The following is a 15367-nucleotide window of genomic DNA, read 5'->3' as shown; positions in this document are numbered from 1 at the left end:
CTGTTGTTGGACCGAGCGGGACGACCGCTTGGTTGGGATTCCGATGTCCAATGATGCACCTAGGCCGAGCAAGATAGCTGCTCGGTCGAGCTCCATTGTCCCGCGTTATTTGTTACTGAGCCGAGCGAGATAGTCGCTTGACCTCCGTTCCATTGTCCGCTCGGCTGATGTCAAGGATTGCTGTCAGGCCAAGCGGAGGAGCCGCTCGGTCCTTCTTCTGTGCACCGCCTCTTTTGATACTCCCTTTTGAGCGGCGGGTGCTCGACGTGTTGTCGAGTCGTAGGTGATGTCAAGTCGGCCACCCTTCCTCCCGATCGGGAGACCCACTAGCCCGATCGGCTGGTGATATCTGAACATTGACCATCTTGACTTTGGTCTCCATCGTGGCGATGACATTTTCCACAAGATGGGCCCCTCCTCATCACCACATCAATAAAGAATTAAGAATCTCTTGAGAAAGAATTTCTTTGATTTTTAGTCATTGATGGACAATTATCTTCTTTCAAATAACCTAGAGATGAACTGTATCGTATTCGGATTATGATGTAGTGGTAGGATATTTAAATTACCATCTAGGTACTTATAATTCAATCACTAGTTACACCAAATTTATAGAAATTTTCCTCCAATGGCCGCCTCCAGGAGCACTTTTTGATTTATCCTACAATGATATGCTATGATGCAACGGTAGGATATTGTCATTCTACTTGAATTTTCCTATAGTGGTCATTTGTTACGAATATTTTTTTATTTATCCTGATAATCGATGAAAAAATTTTATAGGATCCGACTAGACATCTAGACAAACTTGATTTATTTTATTTTATTTTATTTTTTATTAAAGTGACTAATCGTAAGAAATAACTAACATAAATCTTTTATTGTAATAGTGAATGGCTCGCTACGGGTGATTAGAAGTTAGATTATTAAATCAAATTAATAGTTCAGCTATTTCAAAAAAATATTATTTTTTAAAAATAAATACCGATTAATTCGATCAAATTAATAGATTGGTTTAATTTTTATTAAAAATTAATATTAATTAAAAAAAAATTGATCATTTTGAACGGATTATTCAGCACTTGTGCGCGCTCCACCGCCTCTTCTTTTGATTATTCTGGAGTTCATATTCCGCGCAGACGCAGTGCGCCACTCCATCAGATTTCACTTTAAACTTGTGCTCTCTCAACTTTTGCAAAAGCCATGCATCTGCTTTCGTATATATCCACTGCCTTTTTCCTCCCGTTGGCTCGCTGTTGCTATTCCTCGTAGAAAGAAAAAAATAAAATAAATAAAAGAAGAAAGACCGAAGTAGGTGTTATGTTCCTCAGCGTCGGGCCTCACTCGAGAGGGACATCTCCATCTCCCCCCAGCAGACTCAACCACCATCGGCATGTCATGCCATGCTGATGCTTCTCCTCCGATCCAACTCCGAACTGGCTGTTTGTTAAGTCTTGCTTAATTCCAAAGGCACCCCGAACCGATTTCTCCTTTTCTGATTCATTCAGATGCGGACGTCCACTGAGGAGCCACCACACCCTGCAGAAGATAGCGATAGACTGACTTTAGTAATCCTACTGTGATCCCAATGGTTATAAATTGTCCATGTTCAAATTTGATGCTCATTCCATTTTGTTTATTAGCTCCGTCCATTTGTAAGGACGCTGGCCTGACAGTTGCCTTACCATACGAATATATATATTTGTTAGAGCTCACTGCACCTTTTGTTTATTTTTTCTTTAATTTGCATCACCCTCTTGCTGTCCACCTCCTCTTAGTCCACAGCCCCCCACTAGATTAATCTACAGCCTCTGTCGTTTCACCGAAGCTAAAAGAGTTTTCAGGGAATGAAAAGTAAACGAGATGCCCTGCCAGAAACTCCCTAAACACTTAACATTTCGTGAGAAAGTTGTGGCCATTGTTAAGGTCAAGCTTTGTTCTTCTCATCCTTACGTATGGGAAAGCAACCCCTAGCCATTTGTTTATACACCCGATTCAGTAGTGTTTTATAAAAAGTGGTTTAGGTTGGGAGGCGGCACGGAATCACCGGCGGACAGTGTGCATGTGATGCAGAGTAAGCAGTCAATGGAAGATGAGCTAAACTACAGTCACTGTTGTCCTAAATTTTGATAATCCATCATTTTAAAATTATTGCTTTTAGATATTAAAATATATATATATCTTTTTTAATTCTTTATATATTAATTTAAAAAAACAGATAGGATTTGAGGAGGACAGAAATATTTTTTTTTGGTTTTCCAAATATTTTTATCTATTATTAATGAAAACAGTATTGCATAGGGAGGAAGTCATTGCTTACCTCACATTTACTGGTTAATTTATCAATAAGAATAGTAGTGCAGTGCTTTAAGTCAGGAGTCGCAACTGTTGGACAATCTTAGTTGTCGGAAATATAAAGAGTGGGGCCCGAATGAAAATTACAAATTTTATCAATTCAGCCGCTTCAGCTAATAATCTTAAGTTGTTGAATTGAACTTATTTGGAAGATAGGTGTCTCGTATCGTCAAATTTGAGTCCCTGTTGAGTTCGAGTTTCAGCCGAGTCCAAGTAGAGAGTCGAGTCGGCCGAATTCTCCTAGTATTGAGTTGGGAGAAATCGTAATATCACCCGAGTGCTAAGTACTTGGCTGTAGAGAATCAAGTGATCAGAAAGTAATTTTGAGTGTCGTCGAGTCAAGACGTAAATTGCCCGAGTGGATCCCGAGTGAAGTTGAATTTGGAATAGGAGGTGCAAAGTACTCGAAAAGAAATCCAAGACGATATCAATCCCAGTCAAGATGAGAATGAGATCGCTCGACTACATAAATGGGTAGGAAATGATACCAAAATTTGTTTATAACACAGTATTTTTAAAACAGATTCATCCTACCTCTAACTGTACTTTAAGGTTACTGAAGATCATCTGTTTCTCAAAATATAATGATAATAGAGGACAAATAATGAGAGAACATAGATGGACAGAGATCACTTTTCTTACACACTTCGCTCAATCATGATCTCTTTTTTAGGAATTTTTACATATTTAAGACATGCTTATACATGAATCAACTTATTTAGTATAAATCCAAATCTTAAATTTGTACTCGTATATGCTCTTGTATGAGAGTCTATCTCTATATATTTATTCAGATAATACATACTTATCTACTAATATAAACCAGCAATCTAGCCATAAAATTACTAATGTAAATCTAAAACCCCTTGTTTTCTCTTCCTTCCCTCTTTGTTTTTTTTTCGCATTCACTTTCCAACATTAACTCCACCTGCTTCCCATCTTTGCCCTTTCTCTTCCTGTCGCCAATTATGACGATTGGATCGCCCCGAGTTTGTGAAAACTCGAATTAGGCTTAAATTTACATATTTCCGAATAACTCAAATTTTCTGACACCTCCAAAAGATCTATCCTTTGTTTGCTGAGTGGCCCAGGATGATGAATGAGCATTCATGGAGATGTTGATTTTGTTTTTATGGGTGATGAAGAGTGCAATTGATATGTGCCTTGTTTGTTAGGGTACTTATTGCCCAGTGACTTGATCTATTAAATGCTTACTTAAATGGTATAAGAACTGCACTACTGTGATCTATATAAACATTCAAACATGGATTTCTAAAAGTCAAAAGATATCAGTTCACGTCTAGAAAATGAGTGGAAATTGCACATCCTTGTCGAGAAAGTGACCCATATGAACCACGGCAAAGAGAATGCCGTTCAGAGCAGGAAGATCTCCAGTTTCAACTTCTGAATCAATTAATTGTTGGAAAATAAGGTAGATGACGATGTTGGATGGTTACAATCAAAGATACACTCTAAATATGCATTTGATCAACTCAAAGACAGATCTTTCCAAAGATTTTTTACTTACGCTACTTAACCGCTCTCTTGAATACTGCCTGGATGCTTTCCTCCAATCTGTACAGGCTTTCATCATTGTGGCAAACTCATCGTCGCTTGTTTTTCCATCCTGAGTTGAAGAAAACAGTTGCTTGATAAATTTTGTACAGACAATTCAACTGCGTGTAGAGGAATTTAACTGTATCTTCTTCCATTACTGAGCACATTCTACAGCATGAAAATTTATATAAAAAAAAATGTAAACTGAACTTGTCTGTCTCCACATCATGAATTGTGGCCTTGATCACTTCCTCATGATTAGGACCCAAGTCATCTGCCAAGCAATTCTTGAGCTCTTCAATTTCTGATTGAAGTATTGGAATGCCTTATGCAAGTGCTCATCGTTGCCGATCTTCTTCAGGTGAATAGATACAGCAACAAACTCTCCATATTCCAAGATGCCGTCTCCATCATCGCCGGCCTGCCATGGAGAGAGGACTTAATTTAAAGAATAAGAATTCAATTCGACGATCTCAAAGATAAGAACAAAAGAAATAACTATGAATATATATATATATGATGATCAGTCACATTCCCTAGCTATTCTGAGTGATAGTCACAAAGTAATCCAGTATAATTATTCGACAATTATGGGGTTATCATGCTGACGTCAACGATGTTTTGTATACTCTCAGTCTCTCACTGCTTCCATGAGTATCTTAATGTCTACGTCAGGATCTGGTGTCCAAGCCTGGACAAACCATGTTTTAACTACTCAAGGGTTATGTACCCTGGCGGAATCCTCTAACCCCCGCATATCCTATGGAGTCCAAAAGTAGTACTGAGCTTCACTCAAAGTTAAGATGGGTCAAGTTTGACCCAAAAGGAATCGGACTCCACTCAAATAAGATAAAGGGTTTGATCGGCCATACTCAGTGCACTCTTCCTAAGAAATAAAATTTACTTGGAGACAAGGAAGCTACTAAGACTTGGCCTCAGGTCCCGATATTATTCATGTCTCGACTTCCGTCATAAGTATCCTCTTTGTCTTAGCCTTAGATCCCGACATTATCTCCGACTCAATTTCATATCCTGGCATTGCACCTCTCTCAGCCTCAGATCTCGATATCCTTCCTGTCTCAACCTCATACCCTAGGCATCATACCTCTCTCGGATCCTGATATCATCTATGTCTCAACCTCAGTCGTTAACATCCTCTCATGTCTCGACCTCGGATTTTGACATTACTCAAGCTTCAGTCTTAATAGTCAACATTATCCCTATCTCAGTCTCAGTCGCCGACATCATCCATGTTTTAGTCTTAGTCGCCGACATCCTCTCTGTCTTATGTCGGTAGTTTTGAGAACATGAAAACTAAAACGAAGCAATTAAATAAAGCGGTAACTACTCACATGGATCTCCCGAAGAACCGCAACCAAAGACGCCGAAGTGCTGTTGAGGACGCCGGCGGTCGACGAAGAGGTTGCCGCTGTCGGAAGCACGATCACGGAGCAATCGGAAAGCGCTTCAAATTTCACGAGCCAAATCCCAGCCGAATGCTCTCCCTTTGCTCTCACACGATCTCTCGGTGCTCCCTGATCACCTCGCCAAAAGCTCTCTTTATCTCGATCTGCACTTGGACGCTTCTTATAAGAAGACTGAGGAAGACGAAGGGGAAAGGACGCCCCTTCGTCTCCTTGGCGTTTCCAGCAAACTGTCGTTTGCAGCAGCGAAAGGGACGAACCCTTTCATCTGCCGAGTATAACGCCCAACATCTCCCACTCGTCCAAGTCAATCCATATGGTCACATAGACCATGTCAGTCACATAGACTACAAGGTGATCAAGTTACGAAGACTGGAGCGAAATTAGTCACAAAGACCAAATAAGTCACGAAGACTTTATGAGGATCAAGTCACGAAGACCAGAGCAAAATTTAGTCACCAAGACCAAATAAGTCACACAGACTTTATGAGAATCAAGTCACGAAGACTAGATCAGAACATCCATTCCATACATTAGGGAAAATGGTTCGTGCGACAGCAAGCACAGTGAGCATTCAATTGCTAAGAAGATTGTCACACCTTACTTAGCTGCTCCATAGAACAAATCAGAGACATAAATGTCCATAGAACAAATCATAGACATAAATGGCTTGCCTTTACCCCAGATTAAATTATTTACATCATCATGAACATCTCTAATCCCTCATATTGACCATATGTCAAGAGCATGTTCAACACCTCCAATCAAACAAATTATTCACAATTACATTTTATGTACTGAACTAAAAATGTAACCGGTACCAGTGAATAAATGTCGCAGATGTAAATCAATCTTAATCTTCCTTTTTAGCTAGAATCCATTCACTCTAATCAGTTGCTTTCCTAGTTATGCTCCATAGACCGAATCATCCATAGCCAATAGGAAACATGCTAAAGTAGCAGACACTAACTTCAAGTAGACAGCTAAATAGTCACTTAGGGTAAAATCGATATTAACTTATGATCTCAAGGGTCTCACATAGTAGAGAAGCAGGGATCCATTCTCCTACAACCCTTCTTGTCGCCATAGCACATGTGGTATGAATCACATGCTACGATGTTATTCTCTTTACCAAAAAAAGCGCATGTTTTTCCTAATTTTAACATCGTACAGATTATGATCTAGACATTCCCAATGTCTAATCCTGAATTCAACATATGAATTCTAATCTGGCTTCAAGCAGATTCAGTAAATGGTGGGTGCATTTACTCCAATCATTACACAAATGATCTCATCTTGACACAAATATCAAGGCGACCTTAACTTATGGGTATGTCTCTATTCACAGCTACAAAAGCTGTCCCATAAGCAACGGTCTTACCTCTATTCGTACTTAACAAATAGAGATGATTGTCCATGTGAGTGGACCAATCCCAATCTGCCAACATGCTTATCGAGACTTTTATTCGAATGTAACCAAGACATATACACTGAATAGATCATGGAATTTTTTTCATTTATCAAAATGTCTTTACAATTGTTACATTCTCTGAAGTCCCAAAGACTTCATATGCCCATGAAATGACTCTTTAGTCAATGACTTAGTAAAAGGATCAGCAAGCATATTCCGTGTAGGGATGTACTCAAGAATAATCTTTTTCTTGTCAACAATATCCCTTACAAAATTATACTTAATTTCTATATGTTTGCCTTTGCTGTGATATTTAGGATCCTTGGAAAAAGCTATCGCAGCTTGACTGTGACAGTACACAGTAACAAGACTCCCACTATCCTCAGCAATCCTCAAATGCTTCAGGAACCTTCTTAGCCATTGTCGACAAGGCTACACAAGCCTGCTTCTTGCTGTTCCATGAGATGGCGCTATCATTCAGCAAGAAGACATAGCCAGATGTGGATTTTCTGTCATCAAGGTCCCCTGCCCAATCTGCATCTGAGTAGCCACTTAGGCTCATATATGATCCTTGGAAACAGAGGCAATAATCAGCTGTTCCTTTAAGATATCTGAATATCCTCTTCACCGCTTTCCAGTGTCTCGATCCTGGGTTTGACTGGAAACGACTAACTAAGCCAACAGCATAACTTATATCGGGACGAGTACACAACATAGTGTACATCAAACTACCAATAGCACTGGCATATGATTTCTTCTTCATTTCGGCTATTTCCTTAGGAGTCTTGGGATACATACTTTTGCTCAAGACAGTACCTTTTGCAATAGGCGTCTGTTCAATATTACAATCTGACATATTGAAGTGTTGCAGCATCTTAGTGATATAAGCTTCTTGAGACAAACCCAAAAGCCTCTTTGATCGGTCTCTAACGATCTTCACTCCTAAGATGTACTCTGCTTCTCCCATATCTATTATGTCAAATTGTGATGAAAGCCAACTTTTAACTTCTATCACACTCTTTATGTCACTTCCAGCTATTAGCATATCATCAACATATAATGATAAAATGACAAGCTTTCCTTTTTCCTTTCTTAGGTAAACACAATGATCTTCATTGATCATTTCGAAACCATAAGATAATATTACTTCATTAAATCTTATGTTCCATTGTCTTGACGCTTGCTTTAGCCCATATATAGACTTCCGAAGTCTACATACTCTTTTCTCTTGGCCTTCAGCAATATAACCTTCTGGTTGTACCATATAGATTTCTTCGTCAAGATTACCATTAAGGAAAGCCGTTTTTACATCCATCTGATGTAATTCCATATCATAGTGTGCTACTATAGCTAGGATGACACGTAACGTATTGACACAAACTTCACAACTGGGGAGAATGTCTCTTCAAAGTCAATACCCTCCATTTGGGTATATCCTTTTGCAACCAATCGAGCTTTGTATCGATTAATCGCTCCATCTGCTTTCCTCTTTACTTTGAGAATCCACTTATTCCCAATAGCCCTTCGGCCCGGAGGAAGATCGACTAAATCCCAAACTTGATTCTTTCTCATTGACTCCATTTCTTCATCCATTGTAACTTTCCATTCTTTTCTGACTGAGCTGCTCATAGCTTCCTCAACTGTTCGAGGTTCCTCATCGTCAACTGGGAGAACCATTAATGCCTCATTCTCAATATCAAACCTTCTCCGAGGAATAATCTGACGATTACTTCTTCGAAGGTTTGACTGTTGAGAAACTGACTCATTCAGTGGCAAATTACTCCCACTCGGTTGACTAGATTCAGGCATCTCCTGATTTGTTGATAAAGGAACATTATCCTCCTCCTCTATCTCATATAAAGGAATTGTCTTATCAACTTCACCTCGTGTTGGGAACTCAGTTTCTAGAAAAGTAGCATCTCTTGACTCTATCTCAGAGATGGTTCCATCTTGTCGCTCACCAATAAAAACATAACCCTTAGAGGTCTCAGAGTACCTTATAAAGATACACTTCTTACCTCTGGGTCCTAGTTTTTCATATTCGTGAGTCTTATCATGAACGTAGGCAGTGACCCCAAGGTCTCAGATTACTCGGATCCGACTTTCTGTCCATGTGGGGTAGATGGAACTGACTTTGAAGGCACTTTGTTAAGTATATAGGTCGCTACTAATAATGCATCTCCCCAATAGGAGATTGGCAAATTAGCCTGCGCCATCATAGACCTAACCATTTCAAGAAGAGTCCTATTTCTTCTTTCAGCAACCCCATTTTGCTGTGGAGTTCCAGGGATAGTAAGCTGTCTAATAATCCCTTTCTCATTACACATTGTCTTGAACTGATCAGACAAATATTCTCCTCCACGGTTAGTGCGCAAGGTTTTAACCTTACGTTCCAATTGATTCTCAACCTCGTTCAAGTAACGAATAAAGCAATCTAATGCTTCAGATTTGTGAGAAATCAAATACACATGACCAAAACGTGTGAAGTCATCGATAAATGTAATGAAATAAGAACTCCCATTTCTAGCCTTCACATTCATTGGACCACAAATATCCGAATGAATTAATTGCAATGGTGATTCAGCCCTAATAGCCTTACCAAACGGTTTCCTAGTCGTCTTTCCAGCAAGACAATGCTCACATACAGACAAGTTAATCTTAGCATGAGTGCCTAATAGGCCCTCCTTAGCTAATCTATTCATTCGTTCTTGTCCTATATGTCCCAATCTAGCATGCCAAATTTCATCATTAACATCAGCATTACTAGTAAGAGCAATGTTTGAAAAACAACTATTATTATTTGGTTCTACATCAAGAACCATAAAACCATTTGTTACATAACCATATCCAATTAACACAGAGTTAATTCGAAGTTCCACACAACGGCTATAAAAATTTACATTGTAACCTAAATCAAGAAGACAAATAACGGAAACCAGATTCCGTCGAATCTCAGGAGCGTACAAGACATCATGTAGAAACAAGGTGCCTCCACCACGTAGGTTGAGCTTGCAAGTGCCAATTCCTTTGACTTCTATTCTTGCATTGTTTCCTACATATATCCATTGGTTGCCAGCTGGTACCCGACGGTACTCCACATATGTAGCTCGATCACGAGCTACGTGATTCGTTGCTCCTGAATCTACAATCCACAAAGGATACGAATCAGCTAACAACACTGTACTTGCAACATATTGCTCGTGGAAAGAAGACAAAATTGTTTTTACCTTTTTAGGCTCAGTACAATCCCGAGCAAAATGACCCTTCTTGCCACAGTTGAAGCAGGTCAACTTGCTCCTAGGTTTTTGTCCATTTTTCTTTCCTTTCTTCTTGATTTGGTTTTTCGCAGCAACAGCATTAACCTCCTTTCCTTTCCCCTTTCCTTTCTTGAACCACTTGTTCTTATTCTTAGAACCAGAACCTTCAGCTACAAAAGCTTGACCTGAAATCCTTGCGGATTCAATCCTCTCCGCCTCAAGTTCCACATGGCGTGAGACATCAGTGAAAGTCTTAATACTCTCACTATGGGTCAGGTTCGGTTTCATCGTTTCCCAAGAATCAGGAAGGGAACGGATAACTGCCTGAACCTGTTGTTCATCGGTCAAGGTATAACCTGCAGTCTTCAGCTCTCGAATCATGTTACCCATCTCCCTGAGATGTTGGGCCATGGTAACATTCGAGCGCTTCTTACAACTATCAAACTTGATAGTTAGCTGACGGAGCTTACTCAGACTGACTCCACTGTACTTCTCTCTAAGGGCTACCCAGACGGCATGAGCCGATGGTAATGGCTCATACTCAAATACTAGGTCATCTATCATTGAACTAATCAATATGCCCTTAGCAATGGAGTCCTTCCTTTTCCATGCCTTATAGGCATCAAGGTCACGTCTGTGCTGTGCTGAAGAACCATCAACCGGTTCCTCCATAATTTGATTTACAGCCTCTAGAACTTCTTGTTCCTCAAGAACATATTGTATCTTGAGGTGCCAGATTTTGTAGTTATCCCCATATAATTTCTCACCCTTATTGAGTTCAGCTATGATGTTTTTAGTTGCCATGATCTACATAAATAAACAAATTATTTATTATTTCAGTATAATTCATATATGTGCAACTATTTATTGACTCAGTGTAAATTAGAGTTAGTTTACAAAATCAAGTGATAACATTGTTTCCACTCATCATTTGTATGTTCTAATCTAATCAACACTGATCAATTATATTACACATATCCCAACTAATGAACAAATCATTTTATATGAACGAATCATATTTATATGAACTAATCATATCATGAAATGAACTAATCATTTCCAAGTTAGTTAACATATAACTTAACTTTTATTATATAATTCTGTTCGTACAAAACAACAGAAATTATTACATGACTCAAAAACTAGATGAGCTTACACTGTTCGTATATAACGACAGTAACAGAACACTAATAAACTAGATAAGCTAGCACTACTCCCACTAGGATAAATGCTAGAGCAGTGGGTAATTGCATCCCGTTTATCCCAGATTCTATGATAGGTGGATCAGCCTCAGATGTATCCATTAGATCCATCTCTGGATCTTCTACACACTCCTGAGGATCCTCCTCTGATCCTTCAGGATCCATCTCTAGATCCTCCTCAGGATCCATTTCTGGATCGTCCTCGGAATCCATCTCTGGATCTTCCTCAGAATCTTCAGGATCCATTACTGGATCATCTTTAAATTCTTCAAGGTTCATTTCAGGATCATCTTCAGATTCTACAGGATTTGGATCCTCCTCTAAATCTTCAGACTCCATTTCTGGATCCTCTTCAGATTCATCAGGACCCCATTGCAGATGAAGTAGTTGTCTGCACATCTCTGAGTATGAGATGTGCCCATCAGAATCATCCCAAAGTTGGAATGCTATCTGCCTCAGATGTTCCGATAATGAATAAACCAAAGAAAATCTTCTTTCTGTTTCCTGAACTGGATACCCTTCTTGCTCGAGATTCCAGAACAACCAATCGAGCTGACCAATAAGCCTACTGACTCCGTGATCCGGGTCATATTCCAGCTTCTTGATCTCCTCCCACAGCTCATGTTGTCGTTTATAGCGACCAGTCATCGTGTATATCGTTCTTTGTATCTGGAATTGAAAAACATGATGTCAGTACAAAACCGACTGACCAGTACAAAACCGGTCAAATTCAATTCCCACATATAGAACAAAATATACAGTATACACAAGCAATTAAGAAAAACAAATTTCCTTATTTTGGGGAGTCTCATGTGACTGATACATTGGATTGGTCGATCATGAATCCGAGTCTTAAGCTTAATCTATTGTCCTCATTAGAACTAATCTAATTGGACCTATGTTCTGTTTTCGTTTAACCCCATTTGAGTCAATCACAGACTTATTAATCAAACTCAGGTTCGTTTGACTCGTCCAATTGCCCATTGGATTAAGTCTGACTCATTAGAACAAATCCAATGTTTCTGATCAAATTTTGACACAACGGAACTAATCCGGTCATATTTGATCAGCCCAACTTCTGTAGTCAAGATCACCCTTATTAATTCAATAATAAATTGAGCTGGTTAAACCGACAAATAATTTGAACCAGCTTTAGATATTATTGAATCAAATTGGTCTGCTTAAATTAACTAATAATTTAAACCAGACCGGGGTTTGATTGGGCAAGTTGGTCTGGTTCCATTTTTGATAAATTAAACCATAAATTAATTAAATATATTTATTTATTAATTAAATACATATAGATATGTATTATGAATTAATAAATAAATATTTAATTAAATTTTAGGCACTGTGAAGAAGAAAAAAAATTAAAATTATACATGCATTTTTTCTCTTCACGTTTTTTGTTACAGTGCTGGATCAAAAGTACTGTTTAGGCCTTTTTTTTTTCTTCTTGAATCGATTCATGCCTTTAATCGATTCAAGGATACTTGAATCGATTCAGTTGATGATTTTTTTTCTTTCCAGTGCTTCGTAAAAAACACTGTTCATTCTATTTTTCTTCTCTTCAATCGATTCTTCAATCGATTGAAGTAGTTTCTTCTTCTCACTGTGCTTCGTTAAAAGCACTGTTCTTCCCGTGATTTTGAATCGATTGAAAAACCATTTCAATCGATTCAATCCAATTGAATCGATTGGTTAATCGATTCAATTGATGAACAGTATCGTCTTCTTCGCAACAGAAGAAGAAAACGCGAGCTTTTTCGCGTCGATTTCCATGCTTTCAAAACTATACATGCTCTGATACCATTGTCGGTAGTTTTGAGAACATGAAAACTAAAACGAAGCAATTAAATAAAGCGGTAACTACTCACATGGATCTCCCGAAGAACCGCAACCGAAGACGCCGAAGTGCTGTTGAGGACGCCGGCGGTCGACGAAGAGGTTGCCGCTGTCGGAAGCACGATCACGGAGCAATCGGAAAGCGCTTCAAATTTCACGAGCCAAATCCCAGCCGAATGCTCTCCCTTTGCTCTCACACGATCTCTCGGTGCTCCCTGATCACCTCGCCAAAAGCTCTCTTTATCTCGATCTGCACTTGGACGCTTCTTATAAGAAGACTGAGGAAGACGAAGGGGAAAGGACGCCCCTTCGTCTCCTTGGCGTTTCCAGCAAACTGTCGTTTGCGGCAGCGAAAGGGACGAACCCTTTCATCTACCGAGTATAACGCCCAACATCTTAGTCTTATATCCCAACATCATCTATGTCTCAGCCTCAATTGTCGACATTATTCTCACCTCAGTCTCAGACCTCAATATCATACCTCTCTCAGCCTCGATCATCGACACCATCCACGCCTCAGCTGCAAATCCTGACATTATAGATGTCTTGGCCTCAGTTATCGACATCCTCCACCCCTCAGTCTCAGATCCTAGCATCATTTCTAGTTCGGCCTCAGTCACCGACTTCATCTATTCTTATGGTCACTCCACATCAACGTCATTTCCTCATCCGTTCTCAGATCAGACACACACTAAACCTCAGATTGTTTTCCCCAGGAGATGCAGATAACAACGACGAATATTCCAGAACATGGCACCGGATGAATGGAGAAGCAGTTATATGGTTGTCAGATCTGGTCTTCTAGCTCTCCTTCAAACACATGGTGCTTAGTGGATGGAGAGGCAGCTAACAATTGTCGAATCTAGTCCCCTCATTAGCTCTAACATGGAGATGCTCTTCTGATAGCTATATAAACCCAAGGTGAGGTAAATTCAAGGGGACTCTCTTCCCAACGTTATTTTAACTCTCTAATGAAGTGTGTTTCATGTCCTCCTCATCCTCTTCATCGACAATCCTCGGAGAGCAAGCATGTTAGCTTGTTAGTTGATTGGTGGCTTTACCATCCGCGGTATTTGGCCGAACAAAATTAACACCAACTAGAACTCTGAGCCAAGACATTGAGATGATTAACACTAGAAAAACTACTGATAACCGCACTCCATCTGAGAAAGAATTCACGACATAGCAGCGACCATGACATAAGAAGACATCAATCAACTAGTCTCCACAACTCTACAAGAACTATTGTGACAACACCCACTCTTGCAACCGCCACTAGTGGGAGCTCCTCCTCTGCCAGCAGTCACACCCCCTCCTCTGGGCAAGATGTCACCACCCTTTGTAGGGTCTTGCCGATTATTATCTCAATCAACAAAGATGTAGCCCTTCTAGGTGAAAGTTTGCATGAGTCACAAGTAGGGGAGATGCTTTCTCGTGACCACAAAGAAAATGCCTCAACCTCTAATGAGAGAAATGTTTGAGTAACATTCTTCTCTAGAGAAGTCCTTGAATAGGAATTAGCTCATCATTTTCTGTAGCCACAACTGGGTGAATACATGGGGTCGTCAGACCTAAAAGATCATCTATGTCACTTCGAGAAATCTTCCCTTCTGCATCAATACAAAAATGGTGTCAAGTGTTGAGTCTTCCTAACTACTTTGTCAGGCTCGACCCAATAGTGGTTCAATCGACTCTCAACCTCTTCCATCAACTTTTTTTGACAACTTCAAAGCCACTTTCCTGCATCAATTTGCCAACAATAAGAGGTATCAAAAGACACATCTTAAACTATTCACCATGAAGCAAAAACCTCATAAGTCAATCATTTGGAATGTCCCATCAACTCCATCAGACATCTTAACTAGCTCCTTCACCTAAAGTCTGGTAGAAGGAGATTTCTTTAGGTCCTTGATGAAGAAGCCTCCAATAAACTATTAAAGACTATTGGAATGGGCTTAGAAGTACATATACTTGGAAGAAATCCAACTACCACGCAAGGGGGACACCATTGTTGCCTCTCAACTGGACAAGAAAATATTGCCCCCCCCCTCCCTTTCCTTCAATTACATGCCAACTTGTAGAGAGGAGCAAGCGGTGGAAGTCGTAGACTCAGCATCCCTATTTGTAGAAGGGTTGAACCAACTGCTCCAGGAGAAGCTGGTCTATTTCTGTACTTTTCACCAGTCGCATGCTCATGACACCCAAGAGTGTCAGTAGCTTGTTGAAGAAATCAACTTGGTCATAAATGAATGGTGTCAAGGTGAGAGAACTTCACCCATTTCTCTTAGGTGTACACCCATCAAATACACTCGGCAT

This window comes from Zingiber officinale, chromosome 11A (assembly GCF_018446385.1).
Source record: "Zingiber officinale cultivar Zhangliang chromosome 11A, Zo_v1.1, whole genome shotgun sequence".
In the NCBI taxonomy this organism is placed as follows: Eukaryota; Viridiplantae; Streptophyta; class Magnoliopsida; order Zingiberales; family Zingiberaceae; genus Zingiber; species Zingiber officinale.
This window is presented reverse-complemented; position numbering follows the sequence as displayed.